The 13,813-nt window shown below is 38.6% G+C and overlaps 1 long non-coding RNA gene across 1 annotated transcript; it reads left to right on the top strand.

Annotated features, from left to right (window-relative positions):
- Positions 1-8,596: 8,596 nt before the first annotated feature.
- Positions 8,597-9,049, top strand: LOC130465979 (uncharacterized). The gene is made up of 3 exons (XR_008925994.1): positions 8,597-8,686; positions 8,789-8,887; positions 8,973-9,049. It is a non-coding gene; the product is annotated as an uncharacterized lncRNA (long non-coding RNA).
- The last annotated feature ends 4,764 nt before the right edge of the window (positions 9,050-13,813 follow it).

The following is a 13,813-nucleotide window of genomic DNA, read 5'->3' as shown; positions in this document are numbered from 1 at the left end:
GGAAACATATTATTTGAAATGGTAGAATAAGTGAAGTTTATTATTATTTAAATCTGCTGCCTTGCCGTAAGCCAAAAAATTTGTTTTATATTTTTGAGTACATGTATTTTCTTTTCATGTGTTTTTTTTTTGGTACGTATACCTGAATACGTGTTGTACCCCTCCAAGTGTTCGTTATTTTTCCGTGCATGTGCGGATAAAATGACGAGCACTTCTGGACAAATTTTTCAGCAAGCAGAAAGATTCGGCGCCCAGGCTTGGGCGCTAAAGATTTCGGCGCCCAGCTCTGGGCGCTGAAAATGGTTTCTGGGCGGATATTTTTTTTGGTGCGCTAAATGTTTCTTTATTTTTCTTTTTAGACTAACTTTAGAGGCGCTTTTGCAAAGTTTCTTTTTTATTATTCACATTTTATTATTTTTTTTTGCACTTTTCATTTGTTTCCTTTTTTTTGTTTGTGACTCAAGACGGCTTGAAAGATGGGTTGAATGAGATAGGAGAATTTGTATAGGTGTCGGTCAAGCATGAGGATTATATCTGCTAGGGCTCACAATTTGCAGCTTCGTGCTAGTGTCACGAGTTTACATCAACCAAGGCCAATGAGCAGCATGGGGACGGCTCAAGGGTATATCAACAGGATGTATCCACACAAGTTATACGGTCATTTGCTAATGGTGGTATAAGAGCAGGTTTTGGAAATAAGGGGTATGACGCACGTGTCAATGGCCGTGCGTGGTTTGCGGTTGACAACGAGTTCAAGAACAAGAGTCGAGGTAATGGTTTCTTGGGTCATGGCAATGAGAACATGGATAGGTTAAAATGAGCTGAACAGGGACCCCAGAGCGAAGGCGTCTAAGAGCATAAGGATTGGAAAGGGTAGACATCGTAGAATTTTATGGTTTGGATTGGTTGACTCAATTCTTTTCCTTCGTTTACTTAGGTAAATGTTGCACTACGGGATAAGTATTCCCTGGCTTGCTCTTTTCGCTCTCCCTTTTCTCTTTCTATTTTTTCTTTCTTTTTTCTTGGGATTCCTCCCCAACATAAATTCTTCAATTTTTAATTTGGGCTGAAAGGTAGATGGTTGTGGTCTTTGAGTCACGAGGCGAGACTGAGTGAGCCTCGTTTGGTAGGCCTATAGTGGACCTTTAATTTTAGTAGGCCTAGGGTGGACCTTTAAATTGTCTTACTTTGCAAGCGTATTTAGTCGTTTCTTAAAATATGCAAATAGCGTAGATTCAAAATGTTGTTTTTACCTTATTGAATTTTATCGAAAGAATTACATCGAAAGTAATTTTTTGTTTCTTTTCAGATTCCAGTTTCTGGGATTTAATTGGAAGTTGTGATTTAGACTCAAACTTTCATTAATCTTTCTGATTATAACCCGTGTATGAATACAAGGAGGTGGCCTAGACTCAAAATAATGACGTGGCGTAAGCCTATAATACTTGACCAAGCAACTCTCAGACTTAGGCTAATTGGACCATAACTTTCGTTGGTTGACACTTTAGATTTTAACCCTTGGGTGTTCATTTGTCATGCGCCATTTTGTTTAATGTTGGCAAGGTAGTTAATTGGGGAGATCGAATTTTTATTTTTGCAAGACTAGAATCATTAGTGCGGCTTCTCTCTTAGTGTGTATTGCTTTACCCCAATGGTAGCCCTATTGGTATGCCGATTTGGGTATTTTCATGGTTGGTCATGTTGCATTCATGGAAAATCTTTTAGTCCGTACTTAATAGTATTTCAAGGAGTGAGTGACTCGAGAGGACTATGATAGTCGTGACCCAATGTGATTATAAGCCTTGAGGCCATTAATTTTTCTTGCCAATGGTATTGACACCTTAGGTTCACTTTGGGGTTGTGCGACTATGGGGGATGATTTCCAGAATGTGACTGTTTCCATTTTGCAAATACTATAGTATATTCTTTTTATTGGTGAGAGAGTATTGAGGCCGTGGATTCTTAGCAAGGGATGACAATTACATATGGGTGCTTATTGATTTAAATGTTAGGAGGGGAGACTCAATATGGTTTAACCTTTTAACTTGCAGAAAGACACCAAGCATTGGGACCGATTCTATGGATAAGACAACTAAGAATTAGGATTTAGATTGTACTTTGGCATAGCCTAGTCTAGACTCGGATTTATTTGAACATTTATTTTTTTCTTGAAGACTTTATTCGAACATTATTTTTTGAATATTTTGCCCATGTGACATTCATAATTATTAGCATGTTCGGTTTTGATGCCGAGCATTGTCGTCGTAGGAGGCCTAACAACGACACAAAGAGTTATTTATTTTTTATAAGTCGCTTCTAGAATCGAGTGCTATTTCATACGCCCTCGTAGCAATTTTTTTTTTCACGAAAAGTTTTTTTTTTTGCTACGTATTTTCTTCATGCGTGGGCACCGAGGCTGCTGTGGACCAAAAGGCCAGGCAGCAACTTCAGCGCCCAGCTATGGGCGTGAGAAATTTCGGCGCCCAGCCAGGGGCGTTGAAAATGCGTCCCTGGCTGGTTCTCGTTTTCTGTTTGCGTCTACTTTTGTTTATGCGACTTCGATTTGCGTGCTTGCCTAATAACGTCCTTTACGCGTTGTGCAGCGTTTGTGGGATTCGTTACAGGCCATCCCGAGCGTCGCTTATTTTTGTGGCGATCATTCGGGTTTGCGGAACACGTATTTCGGTATAACTCTTTGGCAAATTAGTCTATGAATGTTTGGGTAATTTTTAAGGTCGTTGGTTTTCTAGCATTATTTGTCTAGAATTATTCGTACGCACAATCATAACATAGTCACATAGTTCGCTACACATAACTACATTACAAACATGGATTTGAAAATTAAATATGTCACGTAGTTTATGATAGGTTTCTATGGGTAGTATTTGCGCCTGGCTTGGTACCGCTTCTATCGTAGATCCAACACATGCCCCGGTCGAGGTAGTGTCTTCAACAGACGAATTTCGCTCAAGAGGCCAACCCGCAAATGCAAGCCAAGGGGGCATGCAGGCGAGAGGGACCTAATGAGCGAGCGATTGGGTTCGGGATAGGTGTACTACCTGCACAAGTACCGAGTGGGCAACATGCGCGGCGTATGCACCCCCCTATTGGCGAAAAAAGGTATCCTTAGTCCCAACTCCCGAGGGAACCGAGATTCGTTATGCGGTTCTGCCCGTTCACATTAATGTGCTGATTTTCAGGTCGTCCCAACTTGATGGGGAAATAAACGCGGGGTAGGATCGTTTCACCCTTCGGCTATTTTGATTACCTACAAGCACGAGTATTTCCTTCACTATCCCCAGTGGAGTCGCCACTGTGAGGGGGTCGAAAAAGCGCGAGGCTAATGCGTGACCTCGTCCCTCGTGGGTGTGACGATTCTTTTTATTCAATCAAGTGTAATTGGATTTCCTGTGAGTATACACCCAATTGACTAGTAATATAGGAGTCGCCATTCAGTTTTTAACGACAATGAGAAAAACTGACAAAACCCGGTTATCGTGACATAAAGGGAGTGCAATTATGTTTGACCACGACGGCCGTAGGTTCCCTTGTGATCCCTGGTGTGGGGATCTCTCAACATACACCCGCAAGGTAGAGATTGAGGGTTCGGGGGACTGTAACTACCGAGAGGAGTACTCGCTCGTCGATAACTCCAGAGGCAGGATATCCTAACTAGCTCAGCATAAATAATTGAAGGGACATGCGTTAACTATTAAACTAATCTGAGTTGATTTTAGCAATATGCAACATATAATACTAGATCGATCGCGATTATCTGATTTAAATAGCATTAAGGGACCTAGCATGATAATCCAATTTCCCAAAAATATTATATTTGTTAGGTGTGATAGAACAATCAGATTTAGTTAGTTTAACAGTTCATAAAAAGGGCGAGGAAAGCAATTAAATCATCGAAAAGGGGCACATTACGACGCACCCTTGAGAGGTGCGTCACGGTTCTCAGAAAACTAACCACTTTGACTTTGCTATTTCTCCTTTTTATTTAACGAATCTCAAATGGGACAGGATACGTTCTGTTCGATTTATGGATCGATTGCGACAGAACGCGTGAACAATTTCGCAGCGTGAGGCTTAGGCTTAGGGGTTTAGAGTCAATACTCAGAATATAAATTGTGTGTTGTGTGTCTCCTTTTCACGTCGAATTTAGGGGTCTATTTATAGGGAAGAGTTCGTGGAAAGATAGAATTGCAGAGTTCTAATCCACAAAGAATCAGGAAAAAACACGTCCCAGGTATTTTCAGCGCCCAGGCCTGGGCGTCAAAGATTTCGGCGCCCAGGGCTGGGCGTTGAAAATAGAGATCCATGCAATTTCGACGCCCAGGGCTGGGCGTTAAAGATTTCGGCGCCCAGCACTGGGCGTTGAAAGTGATGTCTGGGCCGAGTTCTTTGTCAGATTTTGGATTCCTAGAATCCGGAGTGTTTGAGATCTAATCGAGTCTTTCATTGCGTATCAATTTTATGACGGGATGCGTCTGGGCCCGTTACGAACTCTAAGCTCGTTAGGATTTTAATTAATACGTAACTCTTATTTCCGAATCATATTAGGAATAGGATTCTCGCAGTTTTCTATCTCATTTAGGATTTATGTTGGAGTGCAACACCTAATTCTGACAGGTTTCTATCTTTTATGACTTGCCACTTTTAGAAGCTACCTTTTACGGCAGTTACTATTTTTAGCAGGTTTCCATAAATAGCAGGTTTCGGGTGAAATGAAAAGGGGAATTGAGATTCGTTTATTTTATAGGAGATGCATTGTCAAGTGGAGATTTATGCTTTCATCATCGTACCTTTCCCTTTCGGGAATGGGGACAAAAGTAGGTGTCTACAGGCGTAAGCCTATAATACTTGACCAAGCGACTCTCAGACTTAGGCTAATTGGACCATAACTTTCGTTGGTTGACACTTTAGATTTTAACCCTTGGGTGTTCATTTGTCATGCGCCATTTTGCTTAATGTTGGCAAGGTAGTTAGTTGGGGAGATCGAATTTTCATTTTTGCAAGACTAGAATCATTAGTGCGGCTTTCCTCTTAGTGTGTATTGCTTTACCCCGATGGTAGCCCTATGGCATGCCGATTTGGGTACTTTCATGGTTCGTCATGTTGCATTCATGGAAAATCTTTTAGTCTGTACTTAGGAGTATTTCAAGGAGCGAGTGGCCCGAGAGGACTATGATAGTCTTGACCCAATGTGATCATAAGCCTTGAGGCCATTAATTTTTTGCCAATGGTATTGACACCTTAGGTTCACTTTGGGGGTTGTGCGACTATGGATGAATGATTTTCAGAATGTGACTGTTTCCATTTTGCAAATACTTGAATTACATAATATGTTCTTTTTATTGGTGAGAGAGAGTATTGAGGCCGTAGATTCTTAGCAAGGGATGACAATTACATATGGGTGCTTATTGATTTAAATGTTAGGAAGGGAGACTCAATATGGTTTAACCTTTTAACTTGCAGAACGACACCAAGCATTAGGACCGATTCTATATGTAAGGCAACTTAAGACTTAGGATTTAGATTGTACTTTGGCATGGCCTAGTCTAGACTCGGATTTATTTATTTTTTATTCGAACATTATTTTTCTTTGAAGACTTTATTCGAACATCATTTTTGGAATACTTTGCCCATGTGACATTCAAGGTCATTTTAATTAGCAAGCTCGGTTTTGGTGCCGAACATTGTCGTCATAGGAGGCCTAATGACGACACAAGGAGTTGTTTATTTTATAAGTCGTTCTTAGAATCGAGTGCCTTTTTCATACGTCCTCGTAGCAAATTTGTTACAAATTTTTTATTGCTACGTATATTTTGTACGCGGGCACCGAGGCTGCGGTGTCTGGCCAAAGGCCAAGCAGCAACTTCAGCGCCCAGCAAGGGCGTTGAAATAATTGGCGCCCAGCCAGGGGCGCTGAAAATGCGTCCCTGACTGGTACTCGTATTCTGTTCGTCTATCCTTTTTCGTACATACGACTTAATTTTGCGTGCTTGCCTAATAACGTCCTTTACGCGTTGTGCAGCGTTGTGGGATCCGTTACAGGCCATCCTAGGCGTCGCTTATTTTTGTGGCGATCGCCCGGGGTTGCGGAACACGTATTTTGGTATAACTCTTTGGCCAATTGGTTTTTATGAATGTTTAGGTAATTTTTAGGGTCGTTGGTTTTCTAGCATTATTTGTCACACACAATCACAATATAATCATGTAATTTGCTACACATAACTAACATTACAACATGAAGCAAAAATAATATGTCACGTAGTTTATGATAGGCTTATATGGGTAATATTTGCGCCTGGCTTGGTACCGCTTCTATCGTAGATCCAACACATGCCCCGGTCGAGGTAGTGCATTCAACGGACGAATTTCGTCCCAAGAGGCCAATCACGATGTAAGCCAAGGGGGCTTGCACCAATGAGAGGGACCTTATGGGCGAGCGATTGGGTTTGGGACGGGTGTACTGCTAGCGACAAGTGTCGAGTGGACAACATTCGAAGCGTATGCACCCCCCGGTAGGCGATGGGTATCCTTAGTCCCAACTCCCGAGATGAAACATGCCAAGGGAGCCGAGATTCGTTATGCGGTTCTGTCCGTTCACATTAATATGCTGATTTTCAGGTCGTCCCAACTTGATAAGGAAATAAACGCGGAGTAGGATCGTTTCACCCTTCGGCTATTTTGATTACCTACGAGCACGAGTATTTCATTAACGTTCCCCAGGGGAGTCGCCACTGTGAGGGGGTCGAAAAAGCACGAGGCTAAATGCATGACCTCGTCCCTCGTGGGCGTGACGTTGTCAGATCAAGTGTAGTTAGATTTCCTGTGAGTTTACACCCAATCGACTAGTAATATAGGAGTCGCCATTCAGTTTTTAACGACAATGAGAAAAACTGACAAAACCCGGTTATCGTGATACACTAGTGGAAAAAGGCTTATTTGCATCCCCGCATTTGCCACGCCATTCTGAACATGCGAAGCAAATAACAAATTTTAGCATAAAATTTAGTCATTTGCATCGCAGATTTATAATTCTGCGTGGCAAATGACTCTAGGAGCACCCTAGAGTCATTTGCCACGCAGATTTATAATTCTGCGTGGCAAATGACTCAATTAAGTGCATCGCAGATTTATAATTCTGCGTGGCAAATGACTCTAGGGTGCTCCTAGAGTCATTTGCCACGCAGAATTATAAATCTGCGATGCAAATGACTAAATTTTTTTTTCCCGAATTCGCACTCACCCTTAATTGCAAAACGAATATTCATCTGACTTAGGTTATTGCTCGACAAATTAACACCAACACTAGCGCCCTCCCCAACGAAACCACCACCAACACCAACACTAGCTGCTTTGTTCTCACCGGCGGCACTGCCGTCGTTGCTTCGCCGCCTTCCATCGTTGCCGCGCCGGCGTTCGCTGCTTCCCCTCACTGCTGCGCGCAAACAATTCAGCTTCCCCTCACTGCTGCGCGCTTCACTTCTTCCCCTCACTGCTCCGTTTTTAGGGTCGCCTCCCACGCCGCCGCCCACGCCGCCGCCCACGCCGCCACCCACTCAGCCGCCCTCGTTCATTGTCGTCTCTCCTCTCTTAGGTATTGAATAGTTTTGATCTCGATGCTTTGAGTGGTATTATTTCTTTAATTGGGGACTGGTTTATGTTTGAAATGAATGACGTCTTGGCAATTATAGAATATCTTTGCTTTCTCTACTTTGATTCAGTTGGGATATCTGGATTTTATTGATGTCAAAGATCTTTTATTTCTTTTGTGCTTGCCTTGTGATTATTTTACATTTTTTGTTCAATTTCTGTGTCCAGGCTCAATGAAGCTTTTGATAGAAAGCAAATGGAGGTTATAGAGTAAGTTCTTGACTTGAATATTGATGTGTTTGCCACTTTGCTTGTTTTCCTTAATGACTGATGGTGAGGTGGTGTTGTTTGTTCCAGAGAAGGAATGTATGTTCAGCTTGTTGGTCACTTGAGGAACACCAGAGGCAACACAGAAATAGTTGTGTTTAGTATGAGGTCTCACTTACATTCCATTTTTTCATATTCCTTAAATAATTTTCAATAATACTAAATGATGATACCACCTTTTAATCGATTGATGACTTGACAACTTTTGTTACATGGAAAGTTATAGAAATCTTGCTCTGTTGTTTCAAGTGTAGATTATCTTTAATCATTTTGATGTTAATTACTACATCTTAAAAGATGCATGTTTGTTGTTAGTCCTTTGGTTTGTGATAGAGTATCAGTGTTTTCAGAGGGGAAATGGGTTGCTCACTTTTATCCAATATATCGAGACAAGTCTTCAGTCTAATAGTAGTAGGTTATGCAGCCATGCAGGCACCAAATTGTTTTTGTAAATGTTGCTAATTATCTTGTTCTTGTTATTTTGGTCTTTGTGGATGCTGATAACTGGTATGGTTCTACCATTAGTGCTAGGCTTGGTGATATTATTATTGAAGGCCCTTCCCTCTTGACTTGAGTCCTTTTTTGCTTGGGTACCCAACATGGAAAATTGATCAAGATACTCATCATAGTTTGATGGCTATATGGTAAATTAAGCTTGGGATTTTGTATTTTCAGGCCTGTTAGAAATTTTAACGAGGTTACCCACCATCATGTAGAGTGCATTCACCAGCATATAGTACACCAGAAGTTACAGGTAGAACTATTTTTTTCTCCCACCAAATTTGCTTCCATGTTCAAGAAGATTGAATTTACACCAAAATTATTCACTTTGGATTTGCTCATTTCTTCTCAACAGAAAGGCGAGTCCCTTCCTCAGAGTCAGACAATGGACGCATCACATAGCACCCCGGTCAAAGTTGAATCCAATGGAATTCACTCGTCTCCATCTAATCAGGTAAGCTTGAGACCCTAATTGCTGTTAACAGTTTGCAAGCTCTAACTTTTCATTCACCTTTCTTATTTACATTTTCCTACTACAGTTCCCTATGCAGATGAGTGTTGATGGGTTAAAAGACATTGAGCAGAGGGTTATTGAGTATTTGCAGCAATCTTCAAGCCTGTAAGTAGTTGTGAATCACCTTACAAATACTTCTCTTTTCATTTGTTGGTCTGCAACTTTCCTTGTCCAAATATATGTTATTTGGTAGCATGTTTCTTTACAACTTGAATGAATTGTGTTATAGTTTTAGGCTTTTGTGCAAATTACAGTCTCTTTTATACTTCTTCATGCCTGATCTACATCAGTTCAATGTATTGTTATTTGACTGAAACAAACATGCATCTCTTTTGTGACATATGCTTCCCTTCCGTACATGGACAGCAGAAGCTGAACCCACAGCAACTTCACCTTTGGCCCTATTTTTGGAGGATTGTAGCTAGCAGCTCAGATTCTCTCTCCTGTTTCGTAAACCACTCTATCCGGAAAAATATTAGCAGATTCTACATTTAACCAAGGCATTATCTGTAGGAGGGATATCAGTTTAGGATAACCTAGCTTTTGGGGATCAAGACAATATCCATACTTATCAAGGAAATGCTTTTTGAAGAGACTCGTGTTGAACCCTTCGGGGAACTGAGATAAAATTTCTTTCAAAAGCTTCTGACAGTCTGCTAGGACATCACTTCTGGAGCTTTCACAAGGCTTCTTTTGCAAAACAGAGGGGTTTCCTTGAGAAGATGAGTTGACTTCTTAAAGATGGAACTTAACCCAGTTGAACTTTGAGGTTGGAAATTTCGAGGTTGAAGTTCTGCAGAGCTTTCCTCAGGAAGGGAAACAATTTTAAATAGAGGAGTTTCAGTTGGGAACAAGAGGAGTATTTTTGCCTTGTTTACCAGCAAGGAGTATATTACTATATTGTAGTTGTTCATTCTCAGTTTGTGCAAGATACAGGCGAAATCATACCTCAGGTAAACAAGCCTAAATTTTTGCCTAAATTTTTGCCTAAAAATGTCCTAGAACGACCCAATTACCCTTAAATGTGAAATAATAGATTGTAAAGAGCCTTAGAAAGTTGTAAATATGCATATTAAACGTGTAATAAGTTTGAAAACATTCCTTAGGTTCTTTAGTTCAAAGTTGGGTTCGAAAACTTCATTTTTGCCTAAAAATGACTTAGAACGACCAAATTAGCCTTAAATGTGAAATAATAGATTGTAAAGAGCCTTAGAAAGTTGTAAATATGCATATTAAAGGTGTAATAAGTTTGAAAACATTCCTTAGGTTCTTTAGTTCAAAGTTGGGTTCGAAAACGTCATATTTGCCTAAAAATTTCCTAGAACGACCCAATTACCCTTAAATGTGAAATAATAGATTGTAAAGAGCCTTAGAAAGTTGTAAATATGCATATTAAACGTGTAATAAGTTTGAAAACATTCCTTAGGTTCTTTAGTTCAAAGTTGGGTTCGAAAACGTCATTTTTGCCTAAAAATGTCCTAGAACGACCCAATTACCCTTAAATGTGAAATAATAGATTGTAAAGAGCCTTAGAAAGTTATAAATATGCATATTAAACGTGTAATAAGTTTGAAAACATTCCTTAGGTTCTTTAGTTCAAAGTTAGGTTCGAAAACGTCATATTTGCCTAAAAATGTCCTAGAACGACCCAATTACCCTTAAATGTGAAATAATAGATTGTAAAGAGCCTTAGAAAGTTGTAAATATGCATATTAAAGGTGTAATAAGTTTGAAAACATTCCTTAGGTTCTTTAGTTCAAAGTTGGGTTCGAAAACTTCATTTTTGCCTAAAAATGACTTAGAACGACCAAATTAGCCTTAAATGTGAAATAATAGATTGTAAAGAGCCTTAGAAAGTTGTAAATATGCATATTAAAGGTGTAATAAGTTTGAAAACATTCCTTAGGTTCTTTAGTTCAAAGTTGGGTTTGAAAACGTCATTTTTGCCTAAAAATGTCCTAGAACGACCCAATTACCCTTAAATGTGAAATAATAGATTGTAAAGAGCCTTAGAAAGTTGTAAATATGCATATTAAACGTGTAATAAGTTTGAAAACATTTCTTAGGTTCTTTAGTTCAAAGTTAGGTTCGAAAACGTCATATTTGCCTAAAAATGACCTAAAACGACCAAATTAGCCTTAAATGTGAAATAATAGATTGTAAAGAGCCTTAGAAAGTTGTAAATATGCATATTAAAGGTGTAATAAGTTTGAAAACATTCCTTAGGTTCTTTAGTTCAAAGTTGGGTTCGAAAACGTCATTTTTGCCTAAAAATGTCCTAGAACGACCCAATTACCCTTAAATGTGAAATAATAGATTGTAAAGAGCCTTAGAAAGTTGTAAATATGCATATTAAACGTGTAATAAGTTTGAAAACATTCCTTAGGTTCTTTAGTTCAAAGTTGGGTTCGAAAACTTCATTTTTGCCTAAAAATGACTTAGAACGACCAAATTAGCCTTAAATGTGAAATAATAGATTGTAAAGAGCCTTAGAAAGTTGTAAATATGCATATTAAAGGTGTAATAAGTTTGAAAACATTCCTTAGGTTCTTTAGTTCAAAGTTGGGTTCGAAAACGTCATATTTGCCTAAAAATTTCCTAGAACGACCCAATTACCCTTAAATGTGAAATAATAGATTGTAAAGAGCCTTAGAAAGTTGTAAATATGCATATTAAACGTGTAATAAGTTTGAAAACATTCCTTAGGTTCTTTAGTTCAAAGTTGGGTTCGAAAACGTCATTTTTGCCTAAAAATGTCCTAGAACGACCCAATTACCCTTAAATGTGAAATAATAGATTGTAAAGAGCCTTAGAAAGTTGTAAATATGCATATTAAACGTGTAATAAGTTTGAAAACATTCCTTAGGTTCTTTAGTTCAAAGTTAGGTTCGAAAACGTCATATTTGCCTAAAAATGTCCTAGAACGACCCAATTACCCTTAAATGTGAAATAATAGATTGTAAAGAGCCTTAGAAAGTTGTAAATATGCATATTAAAGGTGTAATAAGTTTGAAAACATTCCTTAGGTTCTTTAGTTCAAAGTTGGGTTCGAAAACGTCATTTTTGCCTAAAAATGTCCTAGAACGACCCAATTACCCTTAAATGTGAAATAATAGATTGTAAAGAGCCTTAGAAAGTTGTAAATATGCATATTAAACGTGTAATAAGTTTGAAAACATTCCTTAGGTTCTTTAGTTCAAAGTTGGGTTCGAAAACGTCATTTTTGCCTAAAAATGTCCTAGAACGGCCCAATTACCCTTAAATGTGAAATAATAGATTGTAAAGAGCCTTAGAAAGTTGTAAATATGCATATTAAACGTGTAATAAGTTTGAAAACATTCCTTAGGTTCTTTAGTTCAAAGTTGGGTTCGAAAACGTCATTTTTTCCTAAAAATGTCCTAGAACGACCCAATTACCCTTAAATGTGAAATAATAGATTGTAAAGAGCCTTAGAAAGTTGTAAATATGCATATTAAACGTGTAATAAGTTTGAAAACATTCCTTAGGTTCTTTAGTTCAAAGTTAGGTTCGAAAACGTCATATTTGCCTAAAAATGTCCTAGAACGACCCAATTACCCTTAAATGTGAAATAATAGATTGTAAAGAACCTTAGAAAGTTGTAAATATGCATATTAAAGGTGTAATAAGTTTGAAAACATTCCTTAGGTTCTTTAGTTCAAAGTTGGGTTCGAAAACGTCATTTTTGCCTAAAAATGTCCTAGAACGACCCAATTACCCTTAAATGTGAAATAATAGATTGTAAAGAGCCTTAGAAAGTTGTAAATATGCATATTAAACGTGTAATAAGTTTGAAAACATTCCTTAGGATCTTTTGTGATAGAAATTTTACTTGTGTTATTTATTTTAATGCATGTAGTGTGCTCAACAACCGAGATCACTAGAATGTGGCTACCACGTCATGCGTTTTATGTACGACATAATAATGAATCATGGTAATAGTCAAGATCTTACTAAGGTATGTTCTCATAAACTACGTACTTTAATTTATATAATAAATTTAAGTACACAAAACTATTATATTGATCGATCGTTGATAAATTGAATTATTTACACTTTTTTAGGATTTTTCAAGAACATTGCCTTATTCTCCGGAGGAGATTAATGAGGTGAAAGATTTTTGGGCAGATTACTTCATGAACAATGTCGACTTTTAGCTTAATTTGTAATATGAAATCGATCTCTAGCTAGATACCTTTGTTGTAGTAATTTTATGTTTGTTGTAACATGTTGGTTGATCTATGACGAATTTAATTGCCTTTTATTGGGAACGTAAATTACGTTGTAAACTATTGTGACAGGTATTTTATAAATGTATTCCCGGTATTGGGAAGCGTCTACTTTCAAAGACGATCATGTCGGAATTTCCAATAAAATATTAAAAAACCAATTTTTAAAAAAAAACAAAAAATAAGTCATTTGCCACGCACGTTAGCTTAATGTGCGAGGCAAATGACTTCATTTTTTGGCGCTCAAATTGTCATTTGCGTCGCACATTAAGCTATTGTGCGTGGCAAATGACTTTTTTTTTGGCGCCTGAAAGTCATTTGCCACGCACTTTAAGCTAATGTGCGTGGCAAATGACTTTTCAACATGGTGCCTGAAAAGTCATTTGCCACGCACATTTGCTTAATGTGCGACGCAAATAAGGGTCATTTGCATCGCACTTTTGTGCGATGCAAATGACTTTTAGTCATTTGCATCGAGATCTTTTGCCACGCACAATGTGCGATGCAAATGTGCTTAAAAGTGCGATGCAAATGACCCTTTTTCCACTAGTGATATAAAGGGAGTGCAATTATGTTCGACCACGACGGCCATAGGTTCCCTTGTGATCCCCGGTGTGGG

This window comes from Spinacia oleracea, chromosome 1 (assembly GCF_020520425.1).
Source record: "Spinacia oleracea cultivar Varoflay chromosome 1, BTI_SOV_V1, whole genome shotgun sequence".
Classification (NCBI taxonomy): domain Eukaryota; kingdom Viridiplantae; phylum Streptophyta; class Magnoliopsida; order Caryophyllales; family Amaranthaceae; genus Spinacia; species Spinacia oleracea.
The sequence above is the reverse complement of the archived record's forward strand: the minus strand, read 5'-3'. Positions and strand labels throughout refer to the sequence as shown.